We start from the raw sequence: 26293 nt of genomic DNA on the forward strand, positions 1-26293 counted from the left end.
CATGGAGCCCCTCCCATCACCTGAAGCTTAGACCACACACCCGAAAGGGAGTAACCCACATCCAGCTCAAGCACAGAGTATGAGCAGCCTTATCTCCCTTTTAACTGCACTGTTTTGCAGATGTCTCCTGTACTTGTTAGATTGATTTTTGTTTTATTTCCTGGTTCTTTAATAATTACAGTAACCTATAGTATCAAAAATGTTCATGAGTTGCAGCATCTCCCCACAGCTCCTGTCCTACTGCTCTTTGGCTCCCAGTTGGCACAGCTGCCTGCACTTTCCAGCTCCACCAGGGATTGCTTGTTCCATGAAAATCCCAAACAGCCTCCTAAACCAGCCCTGCATGTAGCATTTCTGTGTGTGGAGAAGCAGGAAATGTGTGGGTACTGGATGTGGGAGCATATTTGTGATCTGCTCTATGATTTCAGTAGTCAGATACGTGTATTGTGCACAGTACTCATTCTGCTGTCTTTTCACTCACAAGTTAACAACTAACTGCATACCATCCTCTAGTCATCCATGCAAATTAAGATGTACCCCAAAGCACCTGATTTTAAGGAGTTACTTTAAAGACAGAGAAATTCTCATCAGTTACAGAGTTGTGTGTTAAACTTCTTTATGTTATTAAACTTTTTTTAGTGTGTTGAGCTACTCTGAAGCAAGAACAAACTGCCAAAACCCTTCTATTGCAGACTCTGTAATTTCAGATCACTCCCATCTCAGACCAAAATGGAAGCAGAAGCTGGCTCTGGGGCAAGGCGCAGAGCTCTGTTGCATCAGCTGCTATGTGCTCATGTGAGCCTGCATGCCACAGCAGCATCCATGCTGATGCACAGCTCCTAATTCCCAGAGTGGATTTTTTCCCACTTTTTTCTCCTGAGTCAACAATGGAGCTCCTTATCAGGTGAGATTGATACATCCTATCTTTTTGCTGCACATACATCTTAACCTCTTAAACCAGATCCATCTCACCAATATTACAGTATGAAGGTACCTAATTGGGTATTCTAGCAGTTTGCTATGCCTTGAGTTATAAAGAAACTGAAACAGCATAAAAATACGAAGAAGTTTACCAAAAATCTGCATGCTGAAACACAACTTTTTTTCCTTGGAGTCTCCATACTAGTAAATTTTCTTTTTGGAGGCAACAAATCTATTTTGCCCTCAGTTAGAATCATAGAATCATAGAATCAACCAGGTTGGAAGAGACCTCCAAGATCATCCAGTCCAACCTTTCACCCAGCCCTATCCAATCAACTAGACCATGGCACTAAGTGCCTCATCCAGGCTTTGCTTGAAGACCCCCAGGGACGGTGCCTCCACCACCTCCCTGGGCAGCCCATTCCAATGGGAAATCACTCTCTCTGTGAAGAACTTCTTCCTAATATCCAGCCTATACCTACCCTGGCACAACTTGAGACTGTGTCCCCTTGTTCTATTGCTGGTTGCCTGGGAGAAGAAGCCACCCCCCACCTGGCTACAATGCCCCTTCAGGTAGTTGTAGACAGTAATAAGATCACCCCTGAGCCTCCTCTTCTCCAGGCTAAACTCTAATAAATCTCATGGGAAGGAACCCAACACAAGAAATGGCCAAGCTGGCCAAAACTTTTCTTATTAAATGACCAGGAATATTCAGTTCTGCTCCAAATTTGAACCCAGAGTAAATGTTCATTGCATTTGCCACAGATCTTTTCACATCATCACCTTAGAGATGCTGCAGCCTGACCAGCTTCTCCTTGTGCTGGTTTCAGTGCAGTTGTCATGAAAACACAGCAAAACTTTTATCCTAAAAAGAATGCCTGCTCCTCAGGAAGGAAGGTTGGACTGGATAATCCTGGTGGTCCATTCCAACCATAGCGCTTCATAGCGATTAGATGTTGTGCTGAGGGCTTTGGTTTAGTCAAGGACTTGTCAGTGTGAAACAAATGATTGGACTCAATGATCTTGAAGGTCCTTTCCAATCTTAAGAAATTCTGTGATTCTGAGAGGATTAAAAAAAAAAATATCTATTTTACCTAGAAAATATTTTGTCTGCTTCTTCATATAGATGCCAAACAGTGGTTTACATCAACTTACTGATGAGTACAGCTTCTTCTAAAAGCAGAAGGTATGTAGAAGAGGAATAACAACTATTTGATTTGAAGAGAATAATGCAAACGTTTCCTATATAGATAACTGCTGAATGGTGTTTTCCTGATTCCCTGCTCTTTACTGCCCCCCCACCTCGAGCTATTCTATATCACTTAACAAGTATTTCTGTATAAAATCTGTATTAATGGCAAAGTTACACTTTGTAGAAGAACATTCTGTCAAACAAGTATACCCCACTTACCTGCAAACCACACTATATATGCATGCAGCAGTCGTACTCTGTATCTTTTCTACACCTGTTCCTGCAGTACTTTCATCACTCCTGCAGTTCTGTATATCCTCCACTGGTTTATTAAGCAACATAACTGGTATCTGTCATGCTTCGTTTAACTCTGTCTTAATTAGCCTACCACCTCTAGCAGATTACAATCAGCAAGGCAGTACTACCATCCACTGCAGGTTTTATTTCTATGACATGTTTTTCTTTGTAAGGCACTTTGCAAATGCCTTTCCTTTAGCAACAAAATAAGTCTATAGTTGTCTAAAGAGAAGAGACTAATAACAAAGCTTTATCCCAGTCTGATGACTATTTTTAGTAACTACAACTAGCAAAATAGAAAGAGGCACACTGGAGGAATGAACAACTTTAAAACTAATGTTGTCAAGTCAGAATGATTATTTGGTTGCATCCTGCCATAGTGGAGGCCTGCAAGTTTCTGATGTCTGAACATGTCTCAGATATTTCCAAAGAGATAATGAATTCTGGGTCAGGAGAAATAAACTCTTCTGACAGAAACATTTACTTCTTGGAAGCCACTATTTACTTATGCTAGATTTGCTTAAGTCTCAGTTCTCAGCAGCCCTGAGGAGAGGGACTTGGGGGTGCTGGTGGATGAGAAGCTCAACATGAGCCAGCAGTGTGCACCTGCAGCCCGGAGGGCTAACCAGAGCCTGGGCTGTATCAGGGGAAGCATGGCCAGCAGGGCCAGGGAGGTGATTCTCCCCCTCTACTCTGCTTGGGTGAGACCCCACCTGGAGTACTGCATCCAGTTCTGAAGCCCCTATTACAAGAAGGATGTGGAGTGTTGGAGCATGTCCAGAGAAGGACAATTGGGATGATCAGAGTGCTGGAGCACCTCTCCTGTGAGGACAGACTGAAAGAGTTGGGGCTGTTCAGTTTGCAGAAGAGGAGGCTCCAAGGTGACCTTATTGTGGCCTTCCAGTATCTGAAGGAGGCCTACAAGAAGCTGGAGAGGGACTTTTCAGGCTCTCAGGGGGTGACAGGACTGGGGGGAATGGAGCAAAGCTGGAGGTGGATAGGTTCAGGCTGGACGTGAGGAGGAAGTTGTTCAGCATGAGAGCAGTGAGAGCCTGGAATGGGCTGCCCAGGGAGGTGGTTGAGGCCCCATCCCTGGAGGTGTTTAAGGCCAGGCTGGATGGGGCTCTGGGCAGCCTGATCTAGGTTAGGGTGTCCCTGCCCATGGCAGGGAGGTTGGAACTGGCTGCTCCTTGTGGTCCCTTCCAACCCTGACTGATTCTATGATCTTGGGCTTTATACAATCAAAACCTTCCAAACTCAGCTTAACAAAATAAAAAAGTGTCAAGGCTTCTTCCTCCTTGGGTGCAAGTCATTCTATGATTATGGTATCCCTGCAGGACATTCAAAGCTTACCTGCTTAGTATATCAGTCAGTAGTCCACATCTATCAGCTCTACAGGGATGCTCTAAACAGAATATAACATATTAAACATTACAGATAATGCACTAAAAATTTAACATGTTCACCACTTCAACATCAAAGAATGTATTATATAGCAATTGTCAGGGAGGGCATATTAAATAAAAATACCTTTTAGGAACTTAATAAAATAATCCTGGATACAGATTCCCCTCCCAGTAAGCAGATCAAAATTAAAGCTGACAAAAAGATCTGTAGGAATTCTAGAAAGCTGCAAGCCCTAATAGATAACTCTTAGGAATAAATTTTCTCATTCCAGCACTCTTATGCAAAATAAAAATAATCTGTCACACGATTTCCAAATACTCTTTCTCCCTCTGAAAAAATCCCTCAAAACCCCAGTTCATCTTCCTAATAAATGGTGAAGTTCTTGTTAGTAAGTGTGGGAATGCAGTAGCCTTCTGCTCTCCTTAGTTGTACATCTGAAATTTTGCTTGTTTAGTCTAGGAGAAGCAAAAGCTGATAGAGGAAATAATTATTCTCTAAAAACACAATAGGGTGGTAAACAGTAGGCAAGGAAGAGAACTATTTACTCTAGCAGACAATATTGGCACAAGAACAAGTGGGTGTAGTTTGGTCATGAATAAATTCAGGCTGGAAATGAGAAGGTTTCTGACCATAAAAATGGTGAGGTTCCAGAGCAGTTTTTTGATGCAACCACCAAGCACAAAAATACAGCAATTCAGTCTATTTAGTAATGAGGAAGTGGAAAATGCTGCAGGCATAATTCTCTGGGTAAGTAAAGGACAATCCAGGATGTAGCTTCTGGTGTTGTGTTTGCCTATTTTTCTGAAAGCACGGGGTTCAAAAGATGTTGAAATTAGACCATATTTATGAACACAACTTTGGAAATATTGTTTAAGCAAATATTATGGTAGATAGTAGGCTGAAGATGAGCCAGCAGTGTGCCCAGGTGGCCAAGAGAGCCAATGGCATCCTGGACTGCATCAGGAACAGTGTGGCCAGTAGGACAAGGGAGGCTATTCTTCCCCTGTACTCAACACTGGTCAGGCCACACCTTGAGTACTGTGTCCAGTTCTGGGCCCCTCAATTCAAGAGAGATGCTGAGGTGCTGGAACATGTTCAGAGATAGGTGACAAAGCTGGTGAGGGGCCTGGAACACAAACCCTGTGAGGAGAGGCTAAGGGAGCTGAAGTTGTTTATCCTGGAGAAGAGGAGGCTCAGGGGGGACCTCATTGCTGTCTACAACTACCTGAAAGGAGATTGTAGCCAGGTGGGGGTTGGTCTCTTCTCCCAGGCAACCAGCAACAGAACAAGGGGACACAGTCTCAAGTTGTGCCGGGGCAAGTATAGGCTGGATGTTAGGAGGAAGTTATTGCCAGAGAGAGTGATTGGCATTGGAATGGGCTGCCCAGGGAGGTGGTGGAGGCACCATCCCTGGAGGTGTTCAAGCAAAGCCTGGCTGAGGCACTTAGTGCCATGGGCTAGTTGAGTGGCTAGGGCTGGGTGCTAGGTTGGACTGGATGATCTTGGAGGTCTCTTCCAACCTGTTTGATTCTATGATTCTATTATCCATATGTAAAAGATCTTTGTAATTGAGTTAGTACTTCACAACAAGAAAACAATTTAGCTTGATAAATAGGTGTCACATTTTAACTTCAGTGGTTGGAAGCTAATTCTTTTTAATGGAAAGATGCAACTTGTTCACATGCTGATTTTCTTGGGGTTCATAGTGTGTCTTCCTACTAATTTTATTTTACATGGTGTCTTGTTTTAATCTTTAAAGTTCCTTACAAAAGGAAAATGGACAACAGTAGGACACAGCTGCAAAATAATGGCTGCCTATTTATTTATACCAATCTGGCCAAATTTGGCTCCTGAGCTCCTCGGATGAGCATTTGCTGATAGTCTAAAACCTTAAAAAAAAGACCCCTGATGATCATTATGGAAAGATGGAATCTGAATACCAGAGAGAAAGAAGCAAAAATGAAACAAACATCTCAAGTTAGAAGAGCAACTTAAGATTCAGGAAGAGTGTCCAAAGAAAATAAGGAATATGCTATGAAACTCATTTCCACAGACATGAAAAGAATTTGCTGAACTTGCAGTCAGGAGTTTAGCCTAGAGACCCAACATTAAAGCACTTCTTTTTTCTTGTGCAGCTTCTGGTGCCTGCACTAGCCTCACTGGTAATAGTTAATAAATATGGTTCACTCAGCACTGTAGTGGCTCTCGAAACTCAGATTGGTAGCATACCACCATGTCATCCAAAGAATTAAACAGCTGCCCTACATTCTTTCATCAGCAAAGCCAAGCAGCAGAAAGAAAAGCAAAATATTGTGAAGGCAAAATAGAGGTATCCCCTGTTAGTGTCCAAATATAAACAAGTGACCATCTCTGAGTTGGGGCTGTTCAGTCTGGAGAAGAGAAGGCTCTGAGGATACCTTATTGTGGCCTTCCAGTGTCTGAAGGGGACCTACAGGAAAGCTGGTGAGGGAGTTTTTAGGATGTTGGGTAGTGATAGGACATGGGGAAATGAAGCAAAACTAGAAGTGGGTAGATTCAGACTGGATGTTAGGAAAAAAAGACTGGATGAGGCACTTAATGCCATGGTCTAGTTGATTGGACAGGGCTGGGTGATAGGTTGGACTGGATGATCTTGGAGGTCTCTTCCAATCTGGTTGGTTTTATGATTCTAAGAAATTCTTCACCATTAGGGTGGTAAAACACTGTAACAGATTGCTCAGGGAGGTGGTGGAAGCCTCATCCCTGGAAGTCTTTAAGGCCAGGCTGGGTGGAGCTCTGAGCAACCTGATCTAGTGTGAGGAGTTCTCGCCCATGGTGGGGTGACTGGATCTACATGACCCCTGAGATCCCTTCCGGCCCTGGAACGTACAGTGAAATGATTGCATATGCATAGTTCAAAGTCATGTTAACATTTCTTCTTTGCAAGTGTGTGTGTACATACACACATATATATAATTAGAAATGCACTTTTTAATCATAAATGATAATTTACATTCTCTGTAAGCTCACTTACCAAAGATTTATTGTAGAAGAAACTGTATCATCAGCTGCAGTATGCACCGTTACAAGCTTCTTGTTGGTGCTTGTTCATCAACTATGGCAAAGACATGTGACAACGTAACAAAGAGAAATCACATAGGTGACTGATACTGAAGGAAACTGACTGCACCACACAGAGGAAAAGAGCACATACAGCTTCCTCACTTTGCTCCTCAAGGAGAGGTACCATTCATTACGTGGGCTAGCTGTAGCAGACATCACTCTTTTTTCTGGAGGGAGGAGGACTCACACTTTGTTTTAAATGCAATCATCAATTCACCACTAAAAGTATATTTGCATTTTTGATAAAAATGGGTAAGAGAATTGCAATGAGGTGGTTAAAAAACTAGGTTGTATATGAAATGTGAATCTTTCAGCCTATCATTTATAGCTTTTTTTCCTTATGTTTTCTAAATGTGATCATCTGTAAAAATCTCTGTTGCACTTCACCATCACATTATAGCCAGGCGGGGGTTGGTCTCTTCTCCCAGGCAACCAGCAACAGAACAAGGGGACACAGTCTCAAGTTGTGCCGGGGGAGATATAGGCTGGATGTTAGGAGGAAGTTCTTGCCAGAGAGTGATTGGCATTGGAATGGGCTGCCCAGGGAGGTGGTGGAGGCACCATCCCTGGAGGTGTTCAAGAAAAGACTGGATGAGGCACTTAGTGCCATGGTCTAGTTGACTGGATAGGGCTGGGTGCTAGGTTGGACTGGATGATCTTGGAGGTCTCTTCCAACCTGGTTGATTCTATGATTCTATGATCTCAGGTGCTTAGTGACTGTTCTTCAGTCAGATAAAAATCAATCTTTTGTTTTCCCTGCATTCAGTCTTTTGCACAATGACATGTTTTTTTCCTGATAGGTAGTGTTCATAAATATTTGGCATGCAAATATTTTCTAGTATTTGGTGTTGGATGTACAGAAATTGAAGAAGCAAGTGCACTACTCATCTACAAATAAGATAGAAAATCTGTTCAGAAGTACATACCTGTCAAGGATCCCTGGGCCGTTTTTGGAGTGGAAGGTGAAAGGACCTCTCCAAAGAGGATGCTCAGGGGAGACCTTATTGCTGTCTATAACTACCTGAAAGGAGGTTGTAGCCAGGTGGGGGTTGGCCTTTTCTCCCAGGCAACCAATGACAGAACAAAAGGACACAACCTCAGGCTGTACCAGGGCAGATTTAGGATGGATATTAGGAAGAAGTTCTTGACAACAAGAGTAATTGTTGGCATTGGAATGGGCTGCCTGGGGAGGTGGTGGAGTCACCATCCCTGGAGGTGTTTAAAAGGAGGCTGGATGAGGAACTTACTGCCACAGTTTAGTTAATCCGGTGTTAGGTGATAGGTTGGACTCAATGATCTCGAAGGTCTTTTCCAACCTGGTTAATTCTATGATTCTGTGAAATTCAAGAGATTAGAAAGGCTGAGAATTCTTCAAATTGAGACAGTATTTTAATACTTTATAAAAAAGAAAAAAAACAGGTTAGGTAGGCAGTCTCTTTCACATGTGTATGATACCCTTTGTCTTTTTTTCATTCCTTTACAGAGAAATCCTTCCTATGAATACTCCCATGGACTAGATCTGATCTAATTGAGGATGTCCCTGCTTACTGCAAGGGGGTTGGACTAGATGACCTTTAGAGGTCCCTTCCAACCCAGGGGATTTATGATTATATGACTCTTAATGCTGCTGGGAGAGAGCAATTCAGCAAGTCAGACACAACTGCCAGACACTTGGAAGGTGAGGACTGTATTGTTAAAAAAGCTTGGTTTAAATAACTGCTCTCATTGTGTTCTGTGGCAAAGTAAAAGATGCACTCCAGCTCCTAAATGTAATGAAAGAAATGTAGAATATTAAAGAAAGCAGAAAGTGTAAGCAACTCATTACCAGATCAAGCCCATCAGCTTGCCAAAGACAGAGACTGTCCCTCATGAAAACACAGGTGATGAGTTTAGTACAGAAAAGCTTTGAAGAAAGTAATTCCTTTTTAGAAGAGGAATTGCAATACTCCATGCTAATTCAGTGGATAATACAGGCCATGTTATATCACTCAAAGGACAGGCAAAAATACCATTACCAGTCATGCCCATTTAAATGGGATATAACTGCTTAAGCTAATATGAAATATGTGTTCAGCCTCTAGCTACTACAGGAGCAGTGGCACAGGTAATTACATGTACATGCAAATAAAGGGGCCTTGAAGCTCTTTTTGAAGAGCAATGCTGGGACTCTGGGTATATGTACATGTGAGTAAACATTAATGTAGTGTATTGGATTATGGAAATCAGTCACAGTACTGATTGAAAAATTACGTTTCCTAGGTGACCTGGAGGTTTGGTATGTGATGCTTAGAACAGGTATGACAAGTTTACAGAAGAGCTGCCTGTGAAAACATAGAAACTAAAGATGTTCCTACTTCTCTTTCATTATCTAATAATAGTAGTTTCCCACTTTTATATTGGTATGGGAGTCAGAATTCTGTAGCACACAGATAGCACTCCATCCTCAACGTCCCTCTGTATTCCTCCTTCTCCCCTAGCCCCATCAACCATGGCATTGCCTTTAGGAGCAGAGGATGTGGGAACTCATCTATTTCTCATCTTAGTGAAGTTTCTCACCATCACATGTTACCTGCAGGTCACAGGGATGGCCGTTTGCTGTGACTGTTGTGCTACTGGAGACGGATTTTGAATGAACATAGGAAGTGGAAGAAACAGAAACGTGAGTACGAGAAAAGGCTTTTCTGTTGAACTTTTCACCGAGGGTAGCTGCATATAACTTAAGTTCACTTCTGCACAATCTCTGTGAAATACTGAATATAAGTGACCTTAGAATCATAGAATCAGTCAGAGTTGGAAGGGACCACAAGGATCATCTAGTTCCAACCTCACTGCCTTGAGCAGGGACACCTCACACTAGATCAGGCTGTCTAGAGCCACATCCAGCCTGGACTTCAACACCTCCAGGGATGGGGCTTTGGCCACCTCCCTGGGCAACCCATTAAAGGGTCTCAGCACTCTCATGGTGAAGAACTCCTTCCTAACATCCACTCTGAATCTACCTATTTCTAGCTTTGTTCCATTCTCCCTAGTCCTATCACTACCTGACATCCTTAAGAGTCCCTCCCCAGCTTTCTTGTAGGCCCCCTTAAGATATTGAAAGGCCACAATAAGGTCACCTTGGAACCTTCTCCTCTCCAGACTGAACAGCCCCAACTCCCTCAGTCTCTCCTCATAGCAGAGGTGCTCCAGTCCTCTGATCATTGTCATGACCCTTCTCTGTACACATTCCAGCACATCCACATCCCTCTTGTAATAGGGACTCCAGAACTGGGTCCAGTACTCCAGGTGGGGTCTCACCAGTGTGGAGTAGAGGGGGAGGATTACTTCCCTCAAGCTGCTGGCCACACTTCTCTTGGTGCAGCCCAGGACCATCACAATGACAGCCCTACAGTCTATCAATGTATGTATTTTTTCCCTAATTCAACAGCATTTCCCAGTTTTACAGTTTTCCGTAGGTGTTAACCACCATATGTGCTTGGCTATGGATGAGGTTATGTTGTAGCAAATTTGCTTTTGGATACAATTCCCTGGTAAACTTTGAGACAAGACCTGTGGCAGAAATAATACCAAAGGTAGTTAGAAAAAAAGCACAAGTTTTCAGGCACCAGTGGGGCTAGACTTTGCATTCCCAGCAATTTTTAACTTGGTGTTCCTTGGGACAGATTTTGATGATCTAGGAAACCCATAAGAAGCTATGTTGACATGAGACCTGGGAAACCCATTGCCTTCACTGCAGTTCCTGGTTTGGAATTCATTTCCCCATTTTGGTCAGTCTGAAATCATTCAATTTTCAGAACTTTTGGTTACATTACAATTATGCAGCTTAAAGGCACAGAGCAGGTGTAGGTTTATGGTCCACAAAGAAACTAAACTGATCCTGTGAAACACAATGCAAATACTGGGCACTGGAATGGGCTGCCTGGGGAGGTGGTGGAGTCGTCGTCCCTGGGGCAGTTCAAGGCAAGGTTGGACGTGGCACTTGGTGCCATGGTCTAGCCTTGGGCACTGTGGTAAAGGGTTGGACTTGATGATCTGTGAGGTCTCTTCCAACCTTGGTGATACTGTGATACTGTGATACTTTTAAAGGCAAGAGTGTTTTTTTTATGGTAGCTATATAATATAAATTGAAATGGCAAAATTGTTTACCTCTATCATATCCTGCAGTTATCACACAGCATCAAAAAGGGAGTAAGCTGCTTAGGTATTTTAATTGTATCCGTGAACTATTTTGATTTTCTTACTTTAACTCTGAATTTCCTGCATTGGAATGTTTGCTTTGGAAAAGCTGCAGTTGTCTTTTCAAGTTACTTCAGGCTGATTTTCCTCCTAACATTTTTTTTTTGCCTGGGAATAATGGTGTGAAATTCATATCAGCCAGAATGCAGAGGAATCTAGAGATACTTTATGCACACTTATCAATAATGCATTTCTCTACATTCTTAGGGGGATCATATTTCCATAAGCAGTTGCAATTAATTCAAAGCAACTGTAAGGTGGAAAAAAAACCCCTCAAAGCCACAACAGACCCTCCTATCCCTAGGGCTCTTATCCAAATAGATACAACCATTACAGATCACAGCCTGCATGTTTTATGGCAGATTATAAGAATGCAGAATTGGCAAGTGAGTGAGCATAAATATTGTCAATGGAACTACAGGCCAGAAGGTCCCTTCAGTTTGCTGGCTTCAGATGCTAACTCAAGTCATGCGTCCTGTTGAGCAGAAACCAACTTTTCTTTAGCACTGTGTCAACCATACTGGACTCTTATAATCAAGGTGGGGGGGTGGGGGCGGAGCACAAAACTGGCAATAACTTTCACAAGAAGACTGTAATGGAAGGAAAGTATTGAATCCACCTTCTCTGTTGATGGCACAGAGAGTCTCACTATTAAATTCAGTGGTAGCAGAATGGACTCCAGTATGTTTTTCATATGTGCAACTGCACCATGATCGCTGTCCAGCTGCAGATGAGGGCATGGGTCCACCAAATGCATAGAAGGCATTTTATTCAAGTGAATATGTGCATATAATCAGGATCTCGTGTAAAGAAGTCTTTTAGCCCTTACTTTGCCATTGCAGATTCATTTATAGGCAAGTATAACAGTGAAAAGCAAAAGCACAAAACACTGTTTGTGATGCAATGTAGATGAATTGCTGAATCATAATTGCTAATATTTGTGGGATTATGTCAGAAGGTTAGTATTGCACAATCCATCATTTATTTTGGCACAGACAATTATACATCTTAAATACTTCAGCTGGACCTGATTAGCTCTAGTCCTATCAGAAAACACTTGGATGTTACAGATGACTCTATGTTAATGCTTTTTATGAGGTAATATTGCTGATATTCTCTTCATGATTCTGTGGCTGAAAAGATTTGAATGTTGGGGTTTTTTTCCACATCTGCATGTGCAGTTTATCCTGCTGGCAAACTAATGCCCTGCCTCTTGTGAAACGCACACCAGCCCAAGAGGCAAATCCTAAGGTTTTCAGACTCAGAGTTGTTTTTAACAGTCTCATAACTTCACTTCCCAAAGACACTGTCATGACATCCCCCAGTAGCTACTGCAGTGACCTAATGCTCAGAAACAGCATGAGGCCTGACCAGCACTGCATATTTTGAGATGCAAGGCCAGTATCAAGCAGTGGGTGAAAGCCAGTGGCACATGAAAAATCCAATAACACACACACAAAGTTAGAGGACTCCAGTGCAGAACAATTTGGGTTGAGCCCTTAAAGGGGCAAGCAAACTCCTGATTAGGTGTGCTTTGCAGTTGTTAATGAGGACATCTAACACCTCATGACTCTCTACAGAGTGTCACAGCAGAGGAGACTGATCAAAAACTTCCGATTGCCAATACTCTATAGCCTCAAAATAGTTAACAGACCATGACTTCAAAACAGTCTATGATACTAGACGAATGCAGTCATAGTAATAATAATAATAATAATGTAAAGTAAAAACTAGCAGACATCTGCATGGTGTTTTGCAAAATATTCACATTCTTCTTTGCATGATCCTTGCAGTACAGTAGTTTTATCAGCACATGCTACATTTGTATTCACACAAAAATACAGAAAACACTCCTTGTAAAACAGTGAAGCCACCAAAACACCTATTTCTCTTCAGCAACATTTGGTCTGAATCTCTTGATTTTCTTATCACAGTAACATAATGGAGATGTTAGACATTCTCCAGAGTTTCAGTCTTTGCTCTGCACATGCATTTTTCTTTGTTAAATTTTGAATACCGTGTGAAAGTGAAGCATATAAATATAGCACTGAAGGGACTAATTAAATCCAGATAGCATAGTAACTTGAGAGCATGTTGTCTAAGAAAAACAGTTTGCTAAATCACATTACTGAATAATTTAAATGTTGAGAATTTTGTATAATCATATCCTGTGCCCCTTCAAATTCCTTTGTTATCAGAGCTTAAACTGTAAAACCTTCTGCCTCTTCCACCTCTAGGACAACAATCTCCACTCATATACTGGAAATTTCAAAGTACAGTACATTTTGTTTTAAGAAGACAAAATACCTAAACTCCAAAGGTTTCAAGGACATTATTATTCAGGTAGAATAGGCTCTTATTTAGTAACAAAGCCGAATACAAATCTAATCTTTAAATTCTTTCTTGCATGGCATTTCTACAAGTGTATTTTTGAATTACAAAAAAGCCCTATTTTAAATAGCCTCTCTTGTCCAATTTTAACGTGAGCATATACCGAAACAAATAGATGTCACCAGATCATGCTGCGTGATAGAACTGTCTGCCATAAACACACATTTTCCCCAAAAGAAATACAATGCAGCCATATAAATAAGAAGAAACACTGCTTACCTTCCTTCCTTCCTTCGAAAATATTCCCTGAAGGCAGAGTAAATCTGGTTATGAAATGGAAAATAAGCCCGAAGTGTAAAACTCACAGACATACACACTGCAGATACAGTCGTCTCCATGAGGAATGCCTGTTTGTTGCCTTCTATACACGTTTCTCACTTCTCCACGTTATTGCTATTATGCTACAAGGACTCAAACCATGCTTAAAATACAATTCTGCAGTACAGCTATAAGCATCAACATATTGCTGAAATGGTGCTCACTGTTCCTGAAGTCATGCACCATCCTATAGGAAATTTACACCTCCAAAACAGAGATTTGTCACAACCGAGCAGATTGTGGCAAAACACCGTGCCTGGCTTGTCAGGCAAAGTTGTTACTTTCAGTGATTAGCACATATCCAGAAAGCACAGTACCTTTACATTTGTGTACGTGCATGCGCACCTACATACCCACATCTAGAGAAGGAGTCGCAGCCTGTCTCCCACCACCACATGGTAATTGCTGAATAGGGGGGGGGAAATCTTGTTAGTATTACACACAATCATTTTTCTTGACCGTGGCTCTGGCATACATTTTTCATGTAGCACAACCAAGACCGGTGATGCTAGAAAGCATTTCTAACAGAGACATGAGTAATTATTCACATAAGGCACCGAACTCATTTTGGTTTCCCCTGCGAGAGCGCAGCTACTGCAGCAGCAGTGCAGGGTCTCTCTGCTGGTACTCGCTTGCTGCAGCCTTTGTGCATGAGTACACGTTATAAACAAATTAGTAACACAATGACATTCAATACCCAACGACTAAAGAAAATCATAGAGAATCAATCAGATCATACAGCAAGCATCTAGTTTGGCTGTAAAAACATTTAACAGTAGATAGATTTCTTTTTCCCCTGTGCTGTCAAACTTAAAGGTGCCAAAAGGAAGCACACTAAGGCATTTTTGTTCCACTGTGATATTGATCCAATGCCAGACGTAGTGAAACACAATGGGCACACAGTCAGCCTTGGTAAATTAGGTAAATTAGAGATCATTTGATGGTATTCTATTGTTGCTATTGTAATCACAGTAATTTTCACTGGTAATGGTGCTTCGTGATGAAGTGCGGTTCTCACAGGATAATTGTGAAAGGTATCGAAAGATTCAGGGTGTAGCATCTGGTTTTAAAAGCTCTTCACATTCAAATTGGCATTTTACTTTATCTTGAAAATTTATTAGAGATTCAGATCATGCCGGTTTAAATGGAAAGGTGAAAGCAGGGTAATTTCAATCTATGAATTATTCAGATTCAGACTGGTGAAATTGCCATCCATGAACTGATTCTCTGACAGTCTCTTTTGCAGAGCCTCCATTACGCTTGTCATTTTTATTTCTTTATCTACAATCTCTTTCTCAGTTACTGAGCTCGTCCCTTAGGGCTGTGCTTCACAAACCAAGTATTTCAAATTGGCAATAACCTAAATGTGTTGCTGTCTCAAGTCGCAGTCTCCACAGGCTGTCTTTTCCAAATCATTAAAAACCACATCCGATGGTGTCTGTGAGGCTCTTCGATGAGATGAAATAAACAAAATTGAAAACAAACAAACAAAAAACAGCAAAGAGAAGAGACCAGGGCATCATATCGAAGAAGAGTTATGCTCCTGTAACAGTCCAGCAAAAAAAGTGGTGCTTTGTGCTTGTTCCTTTGTTGTCAGTATAACCCATTCTAGTTGCATAGCATCACGCAGAAAGAAACAACTGTTAAAGCAGGCTGACTTCGTGCCCTGATTTCCAGCAGGAGCAGATAAGGATTGCATTATAGGCAGACTAATCCACGCAAAATACACACTCAGAGACCAAGCATAACAAATAGCTTCTCACAGGCAAGAAAAACAGAAGTAGTAGTAGTTGTCGTAATTGTAGTATCAGAAGAAGGAGAAGCAACTGGATAACTGAAAGGGTTTCATTCTCTCAGACTCCAACTGATACAGATTGCAATCCCAGAGACTCTCCACTTGATGGCTGGTTGTGTCATTGCTAGTCGACTGCTGCCCTGTATCCAGAAGGACTGGGACTGATTTAGGTCAGAGAGTCTGGTTTCTTGTCTGAGCTTTGCTTTAACTGAAGTAAGAAATTGCGGCAGTTTCTGTTACCAATCTATATGACTCGGGGAGGCTGGCACAGCTTCGGCAGTGTGGTGCCTGCAAAGGCCCCAGTTGGACAAACAGTGACAAGTGCCATCTCTTCTGTCCGAATGCTGCAGGTGTATCACTGCAGCATTAAAAAAAAACCACCACAACAAAAAACCCCAACAAAAAAACCTCTTAGCACACAAAGTGGGAAACCAGGCGTTCTTCCTCAGAGGCGATTTGGGTACAGAGCTCCGAGCATTCCCTGCTCAGCTGAAAATGCTGCCAGGCTGAAGCCAACACATCCAGGCTGCGTGTCTGTTCCTAAGCTAATACCAGGAAAATTTCCCTTGTATGAAAAAGACAAGAATAAAAAAAAATCTATGCTGCTTTGTGCCTGGTTCTATGCGTCTGCTTTGCCGCACTGCGACTAGAAAACTGCAGCAGTAAGAGCTCTGGCAGTTGCGATAATGTAGAAAGCAGCAGCTCTGTGACACAGCAGTCAGCTGACTCACAGTGTTATCATTCAATGTCCTCTATAGAATAAGGCCAGTTTCTAAGGTAGCACCAGGAGGATGACCTTGCATATAAAAATTGGGCTAGAAGGAGTGGCAAGACTTGTGCTCACCTGCAAGTGATTTCGGGGTGATGGATAGCATTATTGTCGGGCACGTGCAGGTCTTGAGCAGTCTCTTTTTCCTTCCTTCTTTATGAAACAGAACTTGTTGTGTATTGAGCAGTTTTCCTTCTATCATGAAGTAGTCAATGTGGTCAGGTACTGCTGATGACAACAGGTGCCATTAATGACAGTGGCTATGGCATGCTCCAGGAGAGAAAGTAACTGGGTGAATACCTCTGATAGGCAAGTCCTAACTGGCAAGAGCACGTTTCTGAGGTCTTAGTGAGGCATCTAACTCTCTAGACTGATTTTTATGGCTCTCTGTAGCTCCCAATTATATTCACTGGGGACACTTTGTCACTTATGTCTCTGGGAAGTTGGAAGGGGAAACTTTAAAGTTGTAACTGGGAACTGGTTAAAGTTTGGAGTCAACAGGAGTCAAGTGCCTCACTGCTGCTTGGACAAAAGTTACCCTTGTGGAACATCAGGTACACTACTAAAAAACTTCACCATGAGTCCACCTACATAAACTATACCTAAAACTAGAGCATCTCCATCAGAAACTGCCATAATAAACTTGTCAATCACTTACTGAATCACTGTGCTATATTATGTTACCCTTGCCCAAAGACAGATCAGCTTCCACTTGCCTCGATGGATGTGCTGTATTTGCTTATGCCAGATTTAAACTGCCTCTCACAGTTGCTGTTCTAGATGGTGCATTTCAGTAAGACACATTGTGGGTTTATTGCAAAGCACTCAGAAAGCCATAGCCTGAACTTTGGCAACAAGCAAGCAAGGATGCAAGCATTACACATTGAGCTGGTATTCCCTGCAATAACTCTACTCATGCTAAATTACATCAGCCTTAAAGTTGATATTATACAGAACCCAGCAATTGGCACCAAAATCCAATCAAACTGTAAGGAAGCCATAAAAATGGTAAAAGCTGCACTGTATCTTTAAGTTTTGATTCTGTTAGACAACACAAAGAGCAGAGCACCCATGCAAAGTCCATTGCTATATTGCTTCAGGGAGGGAAATGTCTGCTCTCATGCGTAAACAGCTAATAGATGAGTAACATAGCCACAGCCCTGTCTCTTCTTTAACCAGTTTTGATTAAAAGCCCCAAAGGCCACTACTCCTGCAATCACCAAAATCAGCACAGACATCTAGTGAGGAGATGCCTCTGCCCTCCTCCTCCCCCTTACAACCAAACCACCTCATGCCTTGATTATCAGCTGAGCCTTCACAGCCCCATGTGCTTATGTTCCAGAAAGTGTTTTTATTCACTATTCTGGAATCTCTGACAGACAGCAGGAAGAAGCATGAAATCAAGGCAAATTTTGGGAAGCAAAGGATGACAATTTCCTGCCTTAAATGATTTGCTGAATGACTAAGTGTTGATTGTGATAATGATGTGTCTTTTTCTGAAGAGCTCTTCTCAAGGATCTCTCTGTAGCTTCGAGAGAAGCTAGGTGGCTTTTCTACCAACAGAATTCTTTCAAGCAGCAGCTCTTCCTAAGTGAAAGATGGTCTGTAGATGGCAGAAGATGCATTTCCGCCAATTTCAAGAGGCATGGGAGGGGAGAAGGCAGAGGCACCACTTCTCCTCCTCAGCCACCAGCTCTGTGGGGCCAGCTACAGCTGCGACAATCACAAGCTGGAAGATTCTCATAATTTCCCCCCATAATCTCGTTGTCTCTTTGGGGACAGGCAGAGGTATTTCATTCCCTCAAAACCCCTTCAAGGCTTCAACATACATCTTGCAGCCTTTGCTGCAGAAAGGGTGAAGGAAGCCAGCTGGCTCTGACAGCAGTGCCCTGAGGGGTCAGTGATGTGTGAAACACAGGATGGGACACATCCACCAACGACTGTTCAGAAGCTCTGCTAAAAGCCACATTAGGGTATAGTTCCGAGACCAACTTTTCTCTGGTTTTCTGGTGTTGATGAAGGCTAATGCAATTTCCTGACACATGTGCAGAGCTCCTTTTCTAGTCATTAACACACACATGACCCCATGAACAAAATCCTAATTTGGTGTTCTTAAAAGTCTGTTGCAGAGGTTCAAAGTTCAGTATTTTGACTAGTTCTTGGCTGCATATCCACGTGGGTGTAGTATATTCCACTGTGCTATGTTACATTAGGTTAAGAAATTACACTTGGACAAATTTGGGAAAAGTGACTGAAAGATTGAAACTTTTACCTCTCTTACCACCTCAGGAACAGAACAGATTAAATGTTTGCCTCTTTTCTCCTCTTTTTTACTGAAATGAAAGTTGCATCCAAGCTCATAAGCTGGGTGCCAAGTTTTAGCTGAACACAATTAGGAACAGCTTACATATTAAACTGCATGCTGAAGGGCCAATGACATTAAAGGGATGCTCTCTCTTAACTGCAGCGCTGCTGACATGAGCTTGTGTTAGAGCTGAATTTTTAAGGCATCACCAACTATATCCCACATATAATGTTACATTACAAACCCAAAATGTTTTGCAAGTCCTTTGGCTATTGCATTCCCCCTTCCTAAGCATGTGCAATGCCACATTCATTCACTTGATGTTATTGTAAAGTCTCAGAGCATCACTGCAAATTAATAAGGCTCATTTGTGGTCTATGCTCTTACTCTGTTTCTTATATTGACTACAGTTTTTACTCAATGCATATACTTGAATGTTCTCCTTTTTTTTTATTTCAAATGGACCTTTTCAGATTTGTTGGGATTTTGTGTTTCTTTGTTTTCTTTTTCCCTTTCTCAACTTATCAGATTTTACTGAAACAAATTGCTAGGATCTTAACACTAATATTGTGTAATTAACAGGGAACATATTAATGTACAGCTTTTTCCTGCCCATTATTAGTTGACTGTGCTTGTTTGAGCCTAGCTGGAATGCTTTGGTGAGATGAATTAGATTACAGGCTGTGGAAAGGAAACAGTGCTGATGTCTACTTCACTCATAGGCTTGCTGAGATGTATAAGAACAAGAACACAAACATAGATAACAGAGTCACTCTCTGTCTGGGCTTTGGGCTGAACTTCTCTCTCTAACCTAACCTGCTGTCTGTGTGTGACTAATCCATCTGCTTCCTAGTCCCCCTGGCTGACCCTCCAAACTACCTTAAACATAAGGCAAGATCTAGGGTAAGGTAGAGGGATGAGAGGAAGGTGGAAGGGTGGTTGAGAGCCCCTCCTGTGGACTCAGGTTTCTGGAAGGGCTGTTGTGTTTCTGTATTAGTTTTTTAACTTCTATATTTCTGTGTATATTGTAAATATCTGCTTGTATATTGTGCTAAGCTATAAATAGAAAGCTTCATTCAATTTCCAGAGCCCCTAAGTCTAGTCTGGGTGATTTTCCAAAGTGGGGGTGGGTAACACCCAAACCATCACATTGACCTAGGTTTTTACTCCTTCCCAGTGTACAAAGCTTGGGGCTGCAGGCACTTAGAGTAATATACACATATCGTATAAGATTTTTCCAAACAGTTAGTTTTCTTCAGATTTCAATGAAGTAGCATCTTGACCACCACTCCCTGTTCCCTGTATTTTCAATAAGCATGATGAAAGGCAATGCTATTGAAGAAAAGAGAATCCAAAACTCTTCTTTTTCTTCAGCAAGATTTTCCAAAGAACTGACTTTTTTAAAAACACTTTCAGAACTTTCAAGTGGGACTCGGACTTGAGACAGAGAATTAAACTTTTACAAGGTGCTCTGGGAAGACTAACTGGGACAGAATCCTGGGGCAGTCATGGTCTGCAGGCCATTAGCAGTTTTGAATCAGCCAAAGCAGCTGACCTGAGTTGGCTACAGATGCATCCCAGACTATAAATGTCATGCTCAGTATAAAAGGATAAATTTGCTGAGAATGGGGGCTCCTCTTGCTTCTTTCCATCCCTGAAGGGGTTTGCTCATTATTCTGCTCCCAAGGACTGCCTTCCTGTTTATTGTGACCACTATACGTTTACTAGGTGAAGTATAACTATGTTCATTTCAACCCAGGGATGTCTTCTCCTTTTCCTGATCCCCCTTCTCAGCTAGGAGGGGTCATCAGGTGATAGAGAACTGCCATAGTTTAGCCCCAGATACAGGCTACACATAGACACAGGGGCTAATTAAAAATACAACTTGTCACAGAAGTGAAAGAGAATCTTCTGTATTTCCTAATCCTGCTTCTGCAAATCCTTCCTGCTGAAACAGCTGAATCAGAACAAATTGCTTGTGTGTGAGTTATTTCAGCCATATGGTGAAAGAAAAAAAAAGAGCCTTGTGCCTCCTCAGCTATACAGTAAATAGGAACTACCTCCATGTGGTTTTACACTTTTATAGCTAATGTGGAGACCTACATGTGAAATCAGAGACATTAAGTGAATTTGTAAGTCTCTCCTCCCTCTGGGATTTAAGGCTTATAATTACAAAGCTGATATTCAACCTGGTAGATATAGATAGATGGATGGATTGATCGATAGATAGATAGATAGACAGATGGATGGATGGATAGAGAGACAGCAAGCAATGCTGATTATTCTGCTATGAATACCTTTTTCATTCCAATGATTAAAATACAAACAAAACTAACTGTGAAAAACAGAACAAAACAGTGGTGTGCATAAACCATTAATAATAACATGGACATTTTTTGATCCAAAGAGCAAGAGGATAACTGCACAAGGTTGTTGAATAGGATGTGACAGGAATGTCAGTAAAGGACAGACATAAAAGTGACATCTTGTTGTCTGTGGCACATCATTGGTGTCAGTCACTAATGATCTCCTTGACATGTTGAGTACATGGCTCAGATTGTATCAACATTAATTCCTTTTTTTCCCCCCTATCCTTATTATTAGAAGTCAGTTAAAACTTTCTGTGATAGAAACCAAGGCTTGTGCAATGGGGTTATTGCTTATCTTCAGGAAGATCACAATTATATGTTTGACCTTATTTGGAAGTGACACTTAATAAATCTGGGATAATTAATCATGGAATAATCGATGAGATTATCCATTTGGGGCCTCTGACTTTTCAGCTTTTGTTTGCACTTCAGATGATATTTCTGTTTGCTGTGAAAGACTGCAGTAATGCCAGGGATGAATGAGGAAACTACCCTGGAGAGAAATAAAAAGTTTAAAATATGGCATGAAGCAGGGGAACTTCTATAAAAGGACAAAACTGATTGAGTGCACTGAATGTATTGGCCAAATGCAGCAGTCTGCAGATAAAAAGCCATCAATCTGCTACAGCCCACCCAGAAACCTGAAATCCTACCCAAATTTTCAGGACCCTAATCCTCTAATAAAAACAACTCACACCTATATCCAGAACACCAAGCTCTAATCAGTGTTTACATTGCAGTGTATTTTTGTGTGGTTGGTATGTATGATTTTGTTCTGAATTGCCATGCTCCTAACAGATGCTGCTTCAACAATTGACATTGCTTAGATTAGAAATCAGTTTGTTCATTCAAAACATTAAAATACACCCATCTAAAAATAAAAACCTGAATTAAAAATTGCAAATAGAAACAAGCAAGCAGGGAAGTGCTAAAGTAAATGCAATCAATTCCAGATTTAAAACACCCTTCCCACACTCACACCTCCCCTTTCCACTACTGGGTGGTCATGGACTTGTGGCTGTTACAAGTGGTTTTCTTTTGAGTCACTCCAGACTTCTATTTTCACTTATTTAAAAATGGGAAGAAACAGAGCCATTGACTTAAATTTCTGTGTGCTCTGCACTAAGTCTCAAAATCTGTCCCTAAGGAAGCAGGCTCCTGAAATAGCAGTGGAATCTTCTTAAGTGGTGGAGCAAATGGGAGTCCAAGAGAGACTAGGAGCCAGGAGAACCTGGGCTTAAAAAAACTGTTATACCTCAGGATGGAACTTGCTAGCTTTACAGAGGACAGTACATGCTATACAGACTGTGACAGGCTGGGCTATGCTCCCAGTTATTAGTGAATGATGTAGCCCACTGGTAGCTGAATGATTGGGAGGCTTGGCTGATACAGCTGAAGGCTGTGCAGCCATCCAGTGAGACCTGGACAGACTGGAGAGCTGGGCACAGAGGAACCAAATGAGGTTCAGCAAGGACAAGTGCAGAGTCCTGCACCTGGGAAGGAATAATAAACTGCACCAGTACAGGTTGGGATGTGATCTGCTGGAGAGCAGCCCAGTGGAGAGGGAGCTGGGAGTGCTGGTGGATAACAAGTTATCCATGGCACAGCAATGTGGCCAAGAAGGCCAATGGGATCTTGGGGTGTATTAAGAGTGTGCCCAGCAAATCAAGGGAGGTTCTCCTCCCCTTCTACTCTGCCCTGATGAAACCTCATCTTGAACACTGCATTCAGTTTTGGGCTCCACAGTTTCAGAGGGACAGGGATCTGCTGGAGAGGGTCCAGTAGAGGGCTTTGAGGATGATGAGGGGACTGGAGAGCATGGATGATGAGGAGAGGCTGAGGGAGCTGGGATTTTTTAGTCTGGAGAGAAGATGGAGAGAGGATTTAATAAATGTTTATAAACATCTGAGGGCTGGTCAGGAGGTGGGGGACAGGTTCTGCTCACTTGCTCCCTGTGATAGGACAAGGAGGAATGGGTGAATGTTGCAGCACAAGAGATTCCACCTTGAGACAAGGGGGAACTTCCTTACTGTAAGGGTCACAGAGCACTGGAACAGGCTCCCCAGAGAGGTTGTGGAGTCTCCTTTCCTGGAGATTTTCAAGGCCTGTCTCTGCCTCTGTGATCTGTGTTAGATAGTATTGTCCTGCTCTGGCAGGGAGGTTGGACTCAGTGATCTCCTTGGGTCCCTTCTAACCCCTAATATCCTGTGATCCTGCAATAGCACAAAACAGTTGATGCCAATCACCAGGTATTAGCTCTGTATGAATTTCTGAGGTTTTACTTGGTACTAACACTGATTTGTTAGTTGTTAACTAATTACCACAAAGCAGTGGATCACTTATCTGTGGTAGATGGTAGGTGCACGTCTTCCAGGTCAGGATAATCCAACCAAAGCCAGTTGGGTGCTGCAAAAGAGCTCTGTGATCAGCAGGGTAAATGGAATATGCTCTTTCAAGTACATCCTGATCCAAGTGGAAGTGCAGAGCCTCAAAGACTTTCTTCTCATCCATGGTCAGTAGTAAAACTGAACTGTAAAGTAAAAGTGAAACAGCTATTGGAGATCTGCCATTCTGAACTCTATTCCCATGACAACCTTCACCCACAGTCTGTCCACAATGAGGTCCCATGTGATATGAAACTTCTTAATACTGCATCTAATATGCCTCTCCTCCAAAAAATCAACATATAGAATTCTGTGTAAAATTAAAATGAATGGATCTGTGTCAGAGTATTTGGATAATATTACATGGGCTGGCCTAACTCAATAACACAGTTACTGTTTTGTTTTTTTCTGTTCCTATTCAGTTATTAAATAAGCACCTTAAAAGCTATTGCATTTCTTCTCACCTACCTTTCACCTCCTCATGCTACAGCTCTGGCATCTGCATGACCTATTTACTCTTCCTGTCCTCATGCCTAACCGTGGCAGTCTGACCTCTCCTACCTAGAGGGGCAACAGCTCAGCTTTGTGTCCCACCCATGCAGGTGTGATGATTGGACAAGTCCCAGCTGGAAGTTCTCCTCACATGTATGCAGTGAAAAGTTCAGGGTCTAAATACCCTGTCTTGCAGAGCATCAAAAGAATCACCTAGCTATGAGGCAGCAAGGAGCTAATCCCCATCTCTTCTGAGGAAAATACTCTTTTGTGTATACCCTGAGGGCCCAGCTTGGCTGCTGGCAAATTGATTGGAGCCTCCTGCACAACCCTCCTCTCTGAGCACAGAGCTCCCCATGCCCTGGATGTCAGCTTAGCTTTCCTAACACTAAAATACATATTTTAAATGAGATTTAGCAAGCTTTCTCTGCAAATAAATAAGTAGGCCAATAAATCACAAAGTAATGCAGGCTTCATGTTTGATCTGCTGGGATCTATGAGGCTGTGGCAAAGTAGTCACTTACTTACAGTTAACCAAATTATAAGTTTGTTCATTAGCTTAATGGAAATCATTTTACCTGCAGATCTACAACTTGTTTTAGTGTTGAACTCTAAGAGTACTTCCATTTGTATACCACTTTTATACTACATACAGCATAGTTCATTCTTCTGAAGCTGTCGAGAATATTCTTACTCAGAATTAAGAAGATTAAAACTGGTTTCAGTATGGCTGCTGAAGTCAACTGGTAGGATTTAGGGGTTTTAAATTGCATATGCATAAGAGAAGGTAGTGTGCACAAGCTCCTGTATAAAGGAATAAACATTTCTTCTGTGCAAGTGCACCAGAAGGTAACATCTAGAGGACCACCTTCTATACATGTATGTGGATTCTTGATAGACCCATCCCACACATGCTGCCTGTGTAACAAGTGTGCCTACACACACAAACAAGTTCAGACTTGTGCACCCTGCAGGCTGCTTTGCAGATAAGGATGATCCTCACACTCTATCATCCTGCATGCAGGAACTTTTTGCATGTTCTGGTGGGGGTAAACCACATTTACATTTCATACTAAGACACAAGTGCAAGCAGGCAAACTCGTTACTCTCCCTCCATACAGGAGAAGCAAACTGCCAACTGCAAGGTCTAGGAGGATGTATCTGTGGCAATACTGCCCTTGACTTGCCCAGTCTCTTGTGCCTTGTGTTTTTTTTGACATCTGCTGTTGGGAAGCTGGAAGCTGTGCCTGATGGACTCTCACATACTCAGAGGAGCTCTAACTCAATTACATTAAGTACATAGCAAGCACGTGTCACTTAGCAGACGTGCCTTTAAATCTACAGCTCTCTCACAAGCCATATGAAAATGCTTCACAGTCACACAGAGCTTACGGACTACTTCTCTGCTTTAAATTTTCAACACCACTCTCTTTCATGACTTCTGTAGTTTAACATGGCCCTCTAAAATTACTTGTTTCTCCTTCTATCTGCAAGTCAAATACAGCTCAGTTGAAAAGAAAACAGAATCTTTCACTCTCCTTAAGGGAAATAAAGATGTCCTATTCTGCTTTGAAACCTAAAAAGAATGGCAGTGGTCATCTCTTCCCACTGACTTAACAGGGCCAGGATTTGAATGTGCATGTTCCTTTGCTCTACAAGCCGAGGACAGAAATCATGTCTCTATGTGTCTTTGACACAACACAAAATGCAGCATATCTCTGTGATCTTATCTGGAGCTACAAAGTACTATTATGCTAAACAACCATCATGAATGATTAAAAAAAATAAAAGAAAAAAAAAGAAAAATTAAAAAAATCAGCAAATGAAGCTCAACCAGTTCTTCTAGTTGAGCTATTAGATGCAATTAACATGTCTTGAATGTATTCCTTTTTCCTTTCTGGAACAGTTGGGAAAAATGAACAAAATGGCTTCAAAAGGAACAGAAGCTTCAATTCACAATTAAAAAGAAAAAAAAAGTTTTCACATGTTTAAACATATGTTTAAAATATGTCTTAAAACACTTTTCTGGAGAAAGGCTTCTCTCATCTCTGTTCATCTTTTTTTCCTGAAAGGTAATTCACCTGGGGGTACTGGTAGATAGTAGCTGAAGATGAGTCAGCAGTGTGCCCAGGTGGCCAAGAGAGCCAATGGCATCCTGGCTTGCGTCAGGAACAGTGTGGCCAGTAGGACAAGGGAGGTTATTCTTCCCCTGTACTCAGCAATGGTCAGGCCACACCTTGAGTACTGTGTCCAGTTCTGAGCCCCTCAATTCAAGAGAGATGCTGAGGTGCTGGAACATGTCCAGAGATAGGTGA

The 26293-nt window shown here is 42.0% G+C and overlaps 2 long non-coding RNA genes across 8 annotated transcripts in view; one reads left to right on the forward strand and one right to left on the reverse strand.

Annotated features, from left to right (window-relative positions):
• Positions 1-16354, reverse strand: part of LOC135184873 (uncharacterized) — a 38017-nt gene extending 21663 nt beyond the window's left edge. For 5 of the 7 annotated variants that reach the window (XR_010306244.1, XR_010306243.1, XR_010306241.1 and 2 more), the window contains exons 1-2: positions 13766-16353; positions 3764-3815 (exon numbers count right to left, since the gene is read on the reverse strand). This is a non-coding gene — a long non-coding RNA (uncharacterized LOC135184873). Of the gene's footprint in view, positions 1-3763; positions 3816-6830; positions 6912-13765 lie in introns of all 7 variants that reach the window. The other 2 variants (XR_010306239.1, XR_010306242.1) reach the window with 2 other exon arrangements.
• On the forward strand, positions 611-8593 carry LOC135184874 (uncharacterized). Its single transcript, XR_010306245.1, has 3 exons — positions 611-904; positions 2048-2107; positions 8403-8593. It is a non-coding gene; the product is annotated as an uncharacterized LOC135184874 (long non-coding RNA).
• Positions 16355-26293: the final 9939 nt, after the last annotated feature.

This window comes from Pogoniulus pusillus, chromosome 21 (assembly GCF_015220805.1).
Source record: "Pogoniulus pusillus isolate bPogPus1 chromosome 21, bPogPus1.pri, whole genome shotgun sequence".
Taxonomy (NCBI): Eukaryota; Metazoa; Chordata; class Aves; order Piciformes; family Lybiidae; genus Pogoniulus; species Pogoniulus pusillus.